Raw genomic sequence first — 13,504 nt, forward strand, 5'->3', positions numbered from 1 at the left:
TTATTTCTCTCTGTCTCTGTCTCTCTCTCTGGGAAGGATATTGAAATAACGTCCATCTCAGTAATCATGAGTATCCCTAACATCTAGATTGTGATGCTGAAATACCACTTCCCACTAAAATAAAACAGGGCTACTTGAAAAAAAAACAACTGATTTTGGGTCTAGTGCAGGTAATGCGTGAGATGAGCCTAGCAGATTCTCCTATACTAGTTAGGAAGGAAGATACTAGAGAATACGAGGGCACATTAATAGCACTTGAGAGTCAACTTGCAAAGACTCTCATTGGCTAGTAAATGTAATAACTGAGATGGAGGAAAACATATCAAACAATTTTAAATACGTGAAGCAGAGTAACACAGATATACACATACAGCTACTAATTGCCTTTGCACAACACAGGATTAATGAAGTACACACTCAAATATTTGTTTAATCTTTTTTATAGGAAATGATCACTGGATAAATGTTATATGTGATGCAAAGTTTCTCTTTGTAGAAGTATTATAACAAATAAAGAAAAAATAGTGATATAATTGGGTTATACAATTATTAATATTTTATAAGAAGTCATGAATGATGAAATCTAGGCATCAAGCATTGATGGCTGCTCATATCACAAAAAGAAAGGCAGCCAGGGGTCTGTGCTTTCCAATAACAATTCCAATCTACCATAAAGGAGTCTTTCCAAAATATCTAATCCTAATCTATTCTGATTAAGCCTCTAAATCCAATCACCAATGCACAAAATATAGAGAAAGCAGAGGCATTTGCTAAACTAAAGCAGGATGGAAATAAATACTGAAAAAAAAAATAAGTTAGTTTCTTTAACAAATAAATTGAAAGGGAGGAGGAAATGGAGATGGAATACAGTAATTGCAAAAGGCTGTAAAAATATGCCCACCCTTATACCACCCTCCAAAAAAATAGTAAATAAGAGGGCAAAGCAAAACCATATACTTTAGGGTCAAACTTGGATAATGAAACTGTGGAAAGGTTCAGAAATAATATGCAAAGAGTGTTTATTCTTAAGAGGAAGGATACTGTGATATCCAGGATATGTGGAGGGCTTCTGCAGTGGAAGGAAAGGTTCATTTCTTGACATTGAGGGTGATTAGAAAGTTGTTCAATTCATAACAATGCATGAAGCTGCACGTTTGCAATATTTTTTTCTGATATATCTCCTCAGGCAAGAGGAACAAAAGAAAAACAAACAAATGAGACTATATCAAACTAAAAAGATTTTCCACAGCAGAGGAAACCATCCACAAACCAAAAGACAAACTTACTGTACAGTAGAAGATATTTGCCAATGATACATTTGGTAAGGGGTTAATATTCAGCATTTATAGTGAACATGTACAACTCAACACAAAAAAAAAAAGAAGAAGAAGAAAGAAAGAAAGAAAAGCAAAAAAAAAACCCCAGACAGTCTGATTGAAAAATACACAGAGGACCTGAATAGACATTTCTCCAAAGAGGACACATTGATGGCCAATAGACCATGAAAAGATGTTTAATATCATTGATTCTTAGAGAAATTTGAATTAAAACCACAATGAGATATCACCTAACATCCGTTAGAATAACTGTCATCAATAAAAAATCAAACAGCCAGTGTTGGCGAGGATGTGGAGGAAAGGGAATCCTCATGCAATTTTTCATGGGATTGCAAATTGGTATGACCACTGTAGGAAACAGTACAGAGGTTTCACAAAAAATTAAAGATGGAACTGCCTTATGACCCAGTCATTCCACTTCTTGGTATATATCTGAAGAAACCCAAAACACTCATATGAAAGAATATATATACATGTCTGTGTTCATTGCAGCATTATTTACAATACCCAATAAATGGAAGCAACCCAAATGCCCACCAATGTATGAGTGGATAAAAAATCAGTGGCACATGTATACAATGGACCATAAAAAGAATGAAATTTTACCATTTGTGACAGCACGGATGGACTTAGAGGGTATTGTGCTAAGTGAAATGTCATTCAGAGAAAGAGAAATATCATATGATTTCATTTGTATGTGGAATCTAAAGAAGAAAATAAACAAATGAAATTGAAACAGATTCATAGATACAGAGAATAGACTGAAAGTTGCCAGAGGGGAGAGGGAGTTGGGGGACAGGGTGAAAGAGGTGAGGTGATTAAGAAGTACATAGTGTTAGTTACAAAATAGTCATGGGGATGTAAAGTACAACATAGGAAATATAGTAATAACTATGTACGGTGCCAGATGCGTACTAGATTTATTGGGGTGATCACTTCATAATTATATGAATGTCTAATCACTATGTTGCACACCAGAAATGAATATAATACTGTATGTCAACCAAAATTAAAAAATAAAAAAGTTATTTAAAAAAGCTAAGTGGGTTTACTAGTGACACACTGGATTTGCAAGGGTAAGGACTGCTTAAAATCAAAGGGATGGAAAAAGACGCCCCAGGCAAGTAGTAACAACAAAAAAACAGTCAGGAAAGGCTTACCGGCAAAAGAACATGTCTGGAGGGGCAGAGGAGCACTTTGTGGAAGTAAAACATTCAATTTACTAGGGGGGTATCTCAGATATGTACTAAAAATAATTCCTTCAAAATTGTTATCACAACAGTGTAGCACTACAAGAGAAACTAACAAATCCTCCTTCATAATGAAAGGATTTAATAGAAATCCCACATGATTTATAGATTAATTACACAAAAAATTACTACGCATGTAGAATATTTTTTAAAAAAATTAATAAGCTTGATATAATGGACATATATAGAATATTGCATTCAATCAGTGGAAGTTATACATTTTTTCAAGGACATTTATTTCTTATGGAAATTGACCATGTATTCTGTGACTTTTAACATAATTCAAAGTCAGTATTACACAGACTGTTCTCTCTGCCTCCATTGTAGTTAAATATTAGCCAAAAAAAGATAATTTAGAAAAGAACTCATATGCTTTCAAGCTAAAAACACTTCTAAATAGCTCAAGAGGAAAAATCACAATAAAATTAGAAAATCTTTAGAAATTCAGAATAAGTTGTCAAAAAAGAAAAACATTTATGTGCAAGTTAGAAAGTCAAAGACATACATCACCTTTGTTCTGTAGCTAAAAATAATTTTTGGAAATACTTGATTCAACAGAAAAATAAATCATAATAACTTAAAATGGATCACGTATATTATAAAATAACTATTGCTAAAAGCTAATAACAATGAAAATCGATTTGTGCTTAAATAAGTATAATGGTTCACTTTTTTGCTATGATTACCTGTGTGCCATTTTATCAAATCATGAATTTGGGAAAAAAAGGTAATAATTTAATTAGAAATACAATACAATACCTTTTTAGATGGGAAACAACTAGTGTATCACTTTTTCTTTCTGAACTCCAAGAGAATTATACTCTGCTTTTTGCTTACTTGAAGAGGGCTTCTTCAGGAAATGATGCTCACAGCACTGAGAGAAAAACCTTCACATTGTGGCTTGGAGGCTCACACTGGCATCACATGAGCTGGCTCATTCAGTTAAACGGTTATTAATGACCCTTTTCTATAGGAGCTGGATGAAACTATATGTAAGTATGTATGTATGTATGTATTTTTATTTCCTCACCCAAGGGTATTTTTTTCATTGCTTTTAGAGAGAGAGGAAGGGGGAGGTAGGAGTGGAGAAAGAGAGAGAGACAGAGAAGGGAGATGTGAGAGAGAAACATTGACTGGCTGCTGCTCATAAGCTCACCAATGGAGAATCAAATCCACAACCCAGGTGTGTGCCCCGGCTGGAAAATGGACCCACAACCTGGCAGTGTAGGGGACGACATACGGGGCGACACTCCAACCAACTGAGCCACACTGGCCAGAGCAAGCTGGTTTTTTTTGTTTGTTCGTTTTGCTTTTTTTTTTTTTTTTATCAAGCTCAATCTCAGTATTATTTTCTCATGTTCAATTCATACACTTGCTTTCTACACGCCCCAGATGGTAGGAAGATATGTATGGAGTGCAAGGAGCATATCAGGAAAAGAGCCCCTGAGTTTTAATCAGAAAACCTTGATTCAAATCCGAGCTCTTAATGGCATTTTTAATGAAATAAATTACATTATTCAGAACATAGGCGACATGAGTTCCTTAACCTCTTTAAGTTACCTGATATCCACTGTAACACAAGAGAATGTATTTTAAAAGTTTAACACTATACACAAGTTACACCCTGTCATTATTTTTAAAAGTGGGGTATATCATTTGTATTTTAAACCCTAAACATCAGATATCTAATCTTTTGCCAGGTAAGAGAGGAAGGGGGCAACTGGGACATGGATTGGTTCACACTGGCTGTCAGAGAACTGCCGGCACGGAGGCAGACGGTAGCACAGGCAGAAGGAGCCCAGCATGGAGGGACAGAACAGAAAGAAAGCAGCCGCTTTCTCCAGCAGGAACTCTAATCAGCTTGAAGCCCTCATGTTAAGAATATCCACCTTTCATTGAATAAAAATTTCTTTGTGGAGGCATCATCAGTACCCAGTCTACAGACTACCTGCATTAATTTCTGGACACTAAACATGTGTACGCGTGAAAATGTGCGCAAAGAAAAAAATCTACCAACAGACATGACTGAAATTGGCTCACGACTCTGAGGGACCTGGAAATGAGCTGTTAGGACATGATAGAAAAGGTATGAGGTCGATGCAAACTATGAGGCCTGCCTTAGGGGAGAGAGGGAGAGAGAGGAGAAGGGAAAGAGGAAGGGAGGCAAAAAGAGAGAAGGGGGTGGAGAGAAGGAATCATCAAGGCATAATCTGTACTTCAGGAACATACCTGTCTTCTGAAGAACATATACAAATTTATTCAGATTTTAAAGTCATCTGTCATTTCAGTTTCACAATATAATTAGAGACATTGTTTCAAGAAAACATCCAAACATTCTCCTACTTATTTGGTTAAGTATAGCAAGTTTGTTTCAGTCTCTTACCTGAAGCATTTATCTTCCAGAAATGAAACGTAATCTCATTTCTTTTCAAGAGTGAAATATGCTCGTACAAGCTAAAACACTTCTATCTCAAGGTAACATTATGCTTTCACTGGAAGCTTTTATTCCTGTTCTGCAGGTTTGGCACGTTTAGGAATCTATTTTTCATCAAACACTGGAGGGTTGTATGGAAAAGAAGGCGTTTACCTAATGTGTAAAGGATTCAAAACAAACATTTAACAGTGAAATAGCTTCAATGTGTGAAAGACTATTTGTGCCAAGAGATACCGAATAGTAATATGCAAAAAATATGTATCTTTAAAGTCCTTTTGATGATGTAACATGAATTTGGTTGTGGGAGTGGATCAGGATGGTGCAAACAGTGGTTTTAATTCACAGAAGAGCAGAGCCCTTGAAAGTGCTGCTCTCGCCATGCTGTGAGTTTGACGATCAAGTTTTCTTTAACTTGATTTAATATATTCACATTTTCTCTAGCTTAGGAAAACGTTGATTTTTTTCTGCTCAATATCAAGACCCTAGCAAATTTCAATTTAAAAATAATTTTTATTATCTAATCATATTTGATAAAAGCAGAAATAAAAGAATGATTTACAAGGTTAGCTAGGAAGTCACTGTGACTAGCTTGTTGTTTTGGTATACTGCTGTTGAAAATGAGTCAGGAGAGATTCTTCAGCAGTGACCTTGCCAGTAGGATAGGGCTTAATAGTCATCTTTAAAATGTAATACAAAGAGTTACGATCCAGAACCTTGAGACTGGCTACATGCATGTTTTATATATGCTCAGCATTTTTCTATCTTTCATACTCTTCCCAATATTACTTGTACAAATGCTTTGAAAGCAGGACCTCACTTACTAAGTCAAGAATTCTTACAGAGTATCTACTGGGTGCTTAGCAGCTGCTTGGTGCTGGGTATAATGTGCTGAACAAGACGGGCAGTTCCTTGCTGTCATGGAGGTTACATGGAGGTTGAAGATCATGGAGTTCAGCTTCCTAACCCTAGCCATGTTGCCTAGTATAGTGATTGAACCAGTTAGTGTCTCATCAGAAAACAAATGAAAGCTGTTGTGGATATGATAAACTTGTTTGTGAATTCCAATTTAAAATATCAGGGAAATGACAAAGAAAGGGAAGTATCTTGATTGAGTTATTTTAAAATAAAGTGCTAGTTGCATTGGAGCTTGTATTTAAAGTAAATTGCTCTCTCATTCACTTCAGTTTGAGGGGAGGAAAAAACGAATCAATAGCATATGAAGTCTTTATAAAGATAGAACGAACGTTCAAACCTTCAAAAATAGTATTTGTTTAAAGTCTAGTGTAAAGGAGCAACAAATTGATATTGGGATTCCTCAACTTTATACAAATTGAGTTTCTTGGGACTTCTTTCCATAAAATTAATCCAATCATTTTATTTAAGATGATTATTCAATCACTAAAGATTAATAACAGATACAAGTTTATTAAAGAGTATTCCGTTGGAATAAAATAATTCTTTGACTACACCTGCCCTGCTGGGCTGCCCGTTGTTCCTCAGCAGCATGGGTGAGAGCTGTGGCTTGACTCATGAAACACCCTTCCTACCCTCTTTCTCCAGTAGAGTGTGAAAAGCTTAAAGTGACACTTCCCAAAAGTCAGGATGCAAATTAGTTTCTATCATTAAAATGCATTTGCACAAATTTAAAAGGGGGAAGCAAGGAACATTTGTGTGGCTTTGGACTTTTTTTTTCTATTGATAAGCAAGCTTTTGGTTTCTAAAGCAGTATTCTAGTGTTTGTTCTTCACTTCCCTTGGTGTAAGGGGCAGCTGTGTCAAAGGTAGTGGTGACAGCTAATTCCACCTTTTTGGTTCAGGGATTGCTTTTAAAGTGAAGGTTTGTGCTCCGTAGATCCAGGGGGCAGGGCGGTGCTCAGCCCCTAGATGTGTCAGTTCTGCAGCCAATGCTCCCTTTTAAAGCCCATGACTTTGGCCCTTTCTTTCACTGTTTTGAAAGTGCTTTATTCTCTGTATTAAATCTTTCCTTCCTGGTCTAATGTTTAGAGTTTCTTCTGAACAAATGATTCACAATAGTGTATTAGATTGTGAGTCATTTCCCAATAAATGTTCTTAGCCTCTTTCCAAAATAGAGTTTCAGCTGGTCACATATGTATCTAGTTAAAAACTGCCTTTCTCAGTCTCCCTATCAAAAGGTTCACCATGTGTCTAAGTTCTAGATAATGTAATTTAAAAAGATGTTATATTTGGCACTTCAGGTTTGTCTTTATGTGGATGGAGCATACAATATGCTGGCACCCTGGCCTCTTTCTGATCTCTGTGTGATGGCAAAGGTAGGACGACCTCCTGTGTCCAGGGACCGTCACGTGTTGAGAACAGTAGAATGCTCTGCCAATAGTGAACCACCTGCCTGTGAATGATTTAGTGAGACATCCATTTCTATGTTGTTTAAAATTATGGATTTTAGATCTTCTTTTTAAAAAACAGCATCTTAATCTTAATAAATCATACTTTGGGTTTTATATGTGGAACTCTACCATACTAAAAAAAATGAGGCACCGGTCTAACAAATAGCTGGGTACTGGGCGCCAGGAGCCCAGACATTGCTGGCTGGAAAGCCAATGATCCTCACTTCTTCATCATAAACATTTGGTAAAACTTCACTTGCAATCCTCAAAAAGGTAGACTTCTTGCCAAAAGAACATATAACCTCTGAACCTTTTGGAAAAACCGAGAACATTGAAAAAGCTCGGAATGTCAATGTATCTGTTTGCTATATTCTGTTGTGCAAAGTTCTGCAACAAGCTGTACTTGGGCTGGTTATGACAGGTGATTTTAAAGGAGCAGTTTTAGCAGTCAGTGATTAGGCCTCTGGGCCCTCAACTGCCTGCACTGAAATTTCTCAGCTATTGGGATACATTCTAGCTTCAAAGTTTAGATTAAGGGTGAGGCTTTCCTACCTAAACAAATATATTTTAAAAATATTTTTAAGGTTTAAAAGTGTTTGAACTTTATAATTCCTAGTAGGAAAATGTTGTCGGAAAGGATACCGTAATGTCAAACCACTGTCAAATGTCACAGTTGCATTTGGGGCAGAGGAGGAGGGATTCTCTTCAATGCACCCCAGCTTTCTTCATGAGAAGGTCAGAGGTACACTGGTTTGTATTGTTGTGACATCCACTGGGTGATCCAAGTTGCTTTTCCTTCAGCAAGGGCCTTTAACTGTCAGACAGGCATTACTCTTGACCTCCAAATATGGCTGACCATTTACTGATGAGATTCAAGACCTTTGGGTCGCTCTGATATTTTGACATTTTTGCTGAGTTCTGAGCCACGTCTTAAGAGGCCACTGTTGCTTCTGGATCCTGCATGGCTGCAAGAACCTCTGGATCACTGAGAATTTCATTGAGTCCGGGCATTCCTGCCATTTCGGGCATACCTGCTCCCATCCGATCCCCAGGAAAGCCACCCCTGGAAAAGAGCCACACTGAGCTCCTGATTGCTGTCTGGCTTCTTCCTCCCTCTGGGCTCTCTCCTGTTCTTCCTGAGCCTTCTCAACCCTTTCCATTCTTTCTTTGCTCTTCATGTTTCCACTCATACATTCTCTGATGTTCTTTAATTTTCTGGGCCCTTGGTTGAGCTTCTTTCAGCACTGCACTAGCATCTTCAACATAATCCAATTTACACGCAAGGGCAAGATCCTGGGCTGCTTCTTTCCAATGCCCCTGAAGTCTGTGTACTTTCCTTTGCTATTTGTAAGGCTGAGCTCAATCAGGATTTATTTCAATAGCTCTGTCACAGTTTCAGATGGCAGCATTGGCTTCTGTAATTTGATGAAGACACTTGCTCTCAGCAGAGAGAATGGCCAAGAGAGGATTCAGCTTAATGGCATCTGCGAATAAGTCAATGGCTTTCTGTAGTTCACCATCAATTAGGGCATCAACAGCAGCCACTTTTCTATAATTTGCCTGATCCATCACCTCCTCAGTTATGTCTACATTTTCATTTCCCATTTCTTGAGGGACATCGGTGTCTGGTTTAATCACACCATCTTTGCAAATTTCTAGATAACTTTCCTCACTTGATGTTTTTATATCTTCCTCTGTCTTCTTACTATTTGGTTTTTTTTTTCTGATTTGGTTTTACAAGTAGTAGGTGGTATTTTACCTTCCATGTTCTCCACCCACTCCCTCAGGAAGTGCATTTCTTCAATACACAGAATGCTGGGATCATGCCTACACATTTTCACAAAGGCCCTAAGATTGCTCACTTTGAGGGGATCCATGGCCAGGAAGTGGCGGAAGGTGGCGGGTGTAGCTGCTTGCTGACTTGGCATGACCATGTGGAAGAGGCTGCCTAAACTAATATTTTGAGATAGTTTCAAAGTAGACACCATTAAATTGAAGGAAAGCAAAACTGTGCTGAGCAAAGAGACCTGAAAATATAAAAGGATAGTCTGGAAGCATAGAAATTCTGTCTAGGTTAGCTCTTTGATTATAGTTATTTGTCCATGGATCTGTCCGTGACTAGACCAAAAGCATACTAAGATTTTTTTAGAGAGCATATTGATCTTTGAAAGTCAGAGTGTATGTGACCTTTAAAGAAACTCCATAAGCCTCCCAACTGGCCTAGCAGTATATAGCCCATAAAATACATGTAGTATCCAAAGGCTAAGAATAGTGTCCAATTCTCTCTTAAGCAGATAATTATAGGGTAATCAAGTGCTTTTGAGAGTAAAAGAGAACATATCTTTTTAGCAAAAGAACATAATCAAATTTAATGCATACATACATACAGGAACCCCACATACGTGAGAAAGTCAGAGACACCACATGCACGAGAGGTTCAGAGACAGGCAGCACGGCTATATAAGACATCCTGAGCTAGGGTGAGGTAAGGGGCCTTGGAGGCTTCAAAAGGTCATGCAGGATGATGAAAAGAGAAGACCTTTAGTAAATAGAAAATTCCCTGCCTTATAGATAGGTCAAAAGTAGTTATCTCTGACAACCTCTATGGTAAGGCCTCCATTTCAAGTTTCTAGGTATTTAAGGGAGAGGGCCAGAAATTTCTCTTGAGCCTGAAGCTAAAGTTGCCTTTAGCTCAGAACAGTCTGCATATCACAGAAGTATATCTTGGGGTAACTGTTTCTGGACCCCCACAAATCCCTCCTCTGAAACTTCCCTGGAAGTTTGGCATTCCAGTTTTTGGGTTTGTAGATTGTTTTATAGATCATTATACCAATCTCACTCTTGAAAAAAGTTCAGTTCCGTTAAACAGTTGTGTCCCGTTTCAGGAGACAAGGATACAAGTGGGCTCCCAAAGGTTAAGCCTATGGGGCAAGCACTAAGGTATTTAATAAGAGATATCTCTATAGAAACAAAAGTAAAAAGTAATCCTTGGAGCAGACTATAAATTTAACTTCTGAGTTCTGAATGCAAGCAGTTAAGAAGATTTCTAGTCTCTCTCAAATCATCTTCCAATAAAGTACAGACAGGCAGTTACTGTCTGATAGACTCCCCTGGTCTGCAGTTTGAATGTCTCTGGCATAAAGGTGCCCCTCGAGGAGCTGCTGTGCGATTTTCCTGAAGTCTGCATCAAGTCTTCCCATTTTAGCTTGTGTGGCCTTTAGCTTGCATGGGCAGTTTTAGCTCTCAGTGGTTCCCAGTCAATGGATGGAAAAATGAAAATGTTAGTTTGGAGGGTTGTAGCCATGTATTTAAGAAAACTAAAAATTCAAGATATAATCTAGTTTACCAGTAGGAAAAAAAGTCCCTCAAAACACAACGAACAGCACTAGAACCTGATATCCATATAGGTATATTATAGTTTCATTTCTATTGAAACAATTTTTCTGTCTAAAATTACCTCCACCTCTATAACAAAATTAAGACTTATTTGCAAAACAAGTCTAGTTTCAATAAATGTGGCCTGATTATTTGTATAAGTTCAACAAGAGTAGTAATTAACCACATAGGCTGTTTTAAATCTGCTTTATTGGAAATGTTCATAAGGAATCTTCAAATTGAACTTAAAAAGGCCTCTTGAGGCAAGAAGAAGCCAAGTTACATACTTGCCAGCAGACTTCGCCTGTAATGCCTATAAAATTGGGGTTAACTTGTCTCTTTTTGAGTTCCCCAGCGTATCCTGAGTTTCTTTGCTTGCATCTCCCAGTAAGAAACCTTCATTCCATTCCGTCAGTGGTTACCTACTGTGAACCATTGAAGCAAGGCACCCGGCTGTTTTTAACTAGGGGATTTTATTGGCTCTCGAAATCAATCTTAATTCCTTAGGGCTTTCTGTTCAGATCTGGGCCTATCTCAAACATGACATTTTCAAATATGACATTCCAGTCAAAAAGCCTTGTAACACAATTAGTTTCTAATTGTGTCCTGTTGCAAAGAGAACAAATTCTTATTGAACTTAGCAAACAGACATTGCCATAAAAATAAAATACTTAGAATTTGCAAAGTCTGTAAGAGGTCAATTGGAGAGAAAAAAATATGTTTCAATACTGGTTATAAAAGTGTAATTAACAAATTGAAGTGGACTTTGGCATTCTAAATATGGCTTTCTTTTGACCATTGAATAAATTTTTATTGCTGATAGAAATAAAAAATGTGCTAGAAAATATTCACAATATCAGGCAAAATCACAAATGTTGCCATTCTGTCTCTGCATAGAAATGGATCAATTTACTATAGTCAAACTTTATTACCTCTTTAATTCCACATACATGTTCACTAGGCAAAGATTCCTAAGAAATTTATTTAGAAAATTTGAGAAATGACAAAATTCTTTGTTCTTTCCTGAAAAGTTTTTTTATGTTTCTTTTAATTTTATACTCCTTTTTTCAGCTTCTTCATATGTTTTTCACAGATCAGGGTTTTTATAAATTCAGATATATTCTTAATAATCACTGGGAGATTGCACAAATTTTCATAACTAATTATCTGAATTTTGCATATAATATAACTATATGGTTTCAATGTTATTCAAATACATTTATACAGCAACTTCTTTATTATAAAGTTAAAACAGAAGCTGAATACTATTATGTATAACTGGCCTGCTTTTCTGTCACATCTCATTATGTTTTTGTATTTTGTTTTAATGCTGCAGTATCCAAACTGTTGTGTTGCTAATTTTCCCAAACAATAAGTTAGGTCATGGACAGAGAAAAATATTTAGAGTTTTAAAGCTATCAAAGAAAGGGAAGCTGGTCATCATTCGTTTTGTTTGAATACCAATTCTGTGTTTCAGAATTTCAGTTAACTTGAATGCTAATGGATGACGGTCTGCTTTGTTTCAGACAGAAGCAAACCTGTCTTCACCTATTCTAGAGCACCACCTTCTGGAAATGAAATGCTTCTCTATATGTCAAAAACAGCTAACTGTGATTAGTGTAATCCTGATTTGGTACTGAGAAGAGCCATGGCTCAGTATGTCTCCATCCACCACCCCTGACACATTACAGTTAAAGACACTGATATGTGGCAAATGCTGAATAAAGGAAAGATTTTTGGACTGCTACATTAGAAATAAAATTCTGTCAACTTTACATCTGTTACTTGTTAGAGCAAAATAACAAAGTTGTTCTGCTTACATAATATATAAAATTTATAGTAATAGTGCATATAAATATGTACTACTATTGTTAAAACTGTTAAGGACATGCTAAGTCTTAGCAGTTTCAGTTACTGTGTTCTAAGGCTAGTTAATGAATATACAAGGTCTGTCCAGAAAAAGCTTCACCACTGTTAACATAATGAAAATGTTTTGCATGACATCATGTAACGTGGCAGCGAAGGAGGGTGGACTAGAATGCACATGCCTGAATAATGACAACTTCACTGTACTAATCAGTGGGGGAAGTAGATGCCATTGAGTGTACATGTGTACTGTGTAACCTTTGCATTCAAAATGACTGAACAAGTAGAGCAATGAACCTGATTCAAATTTTGCATTTAGCTTGAACATTCCTCCATGAAAACTATTTGTATGGTTCAGAAGGCTGCAGCTATATGGACAACTGGTGATTGGCAGCTTCTTCATGATGATGTGGCCGCTCATGCAGCATGTCTCGTGCAAAGTTTTTTGGTGAAACATCAAATCACTCAGGTGACTCAGCTCCCTGCAGCCCGGATGTGGTACACTGGGACTTCTGGATTTTCCTAAAACTAAAATCACTGTGAAAGGGAAGAGATTTCAGACTATAGATGAGATTCAGGAACATATGATGGGACAGTTGATGGTGATCCAGAGAACTGTGTGAGGTCCTAAGGTGCCTACTTTGAAGGGGACTGAAGCATCACTGTTCTATGTATGATATTTCTTGTATGTTGTATTTTCAACAAATGTCTCTGTTTTTCATTTTACATGGCTCGATACCTTCTGGATGCAACAGTCAGCCTTTCTCTTACTAATTCTTACTATATCAAGTTAATTAAACTTGCAGTTAACTAGGTTTCAGATTTAAGACCAGGGCATTCCACATTTTCCACCCTCAAGAAAATATTTTCTCTATGT

The 13,504-nt window shown here is 37.0% G+C and overlaps 1 protein-coding gene and 1 pseudogene across 1 annotated transcript in view; both read right to left on the minus strand.

Moving 5' to 3' along the window:
- The window catches only part of PIK3C2G (phosphatidylinositol-4-phosphate 3-kinase catalytic subunit type 2 gamma), a 263,031-nt gene extending 257,830 nt beyond the window's left edge, over positions 1–5,201 (minus strand). The window contains exon 1 of the mRNA XM_036019298.1: positions 4,971–5,201. The gene's annotated coding sequence lies outside the window, so the exon portion shown is untranslated. The remainder of the gene's footprint in view (positions 1–4,970) is intronic.
- Positions 5,202–7,933: 2,732 nt separating this feature from the next.
- On the minus strand, positions 7,934–11,271 carry LOC118499124 (annotated as a pseudogene).
- Between the last annotated feature and the right edge of the window lie 2,233 nt (positions 11,272–13,504).

The sequence above is a fragment of the Phyllostomus discolor genome, chromosome 2 (assembly GCF_004126475.2).
Source record: "Phyllostomus discolor isolate MPI-MPIP mPhyDis1 chromosome 2, mPhyDis1.pri.v3, whole genome shotgun sequence".
NCBI lineage: Eukaryota > Metazoa > Chordata > Mammalia > Chiroptera > Phyllostomidae > Phyllostomus > Phyllostomus discolor.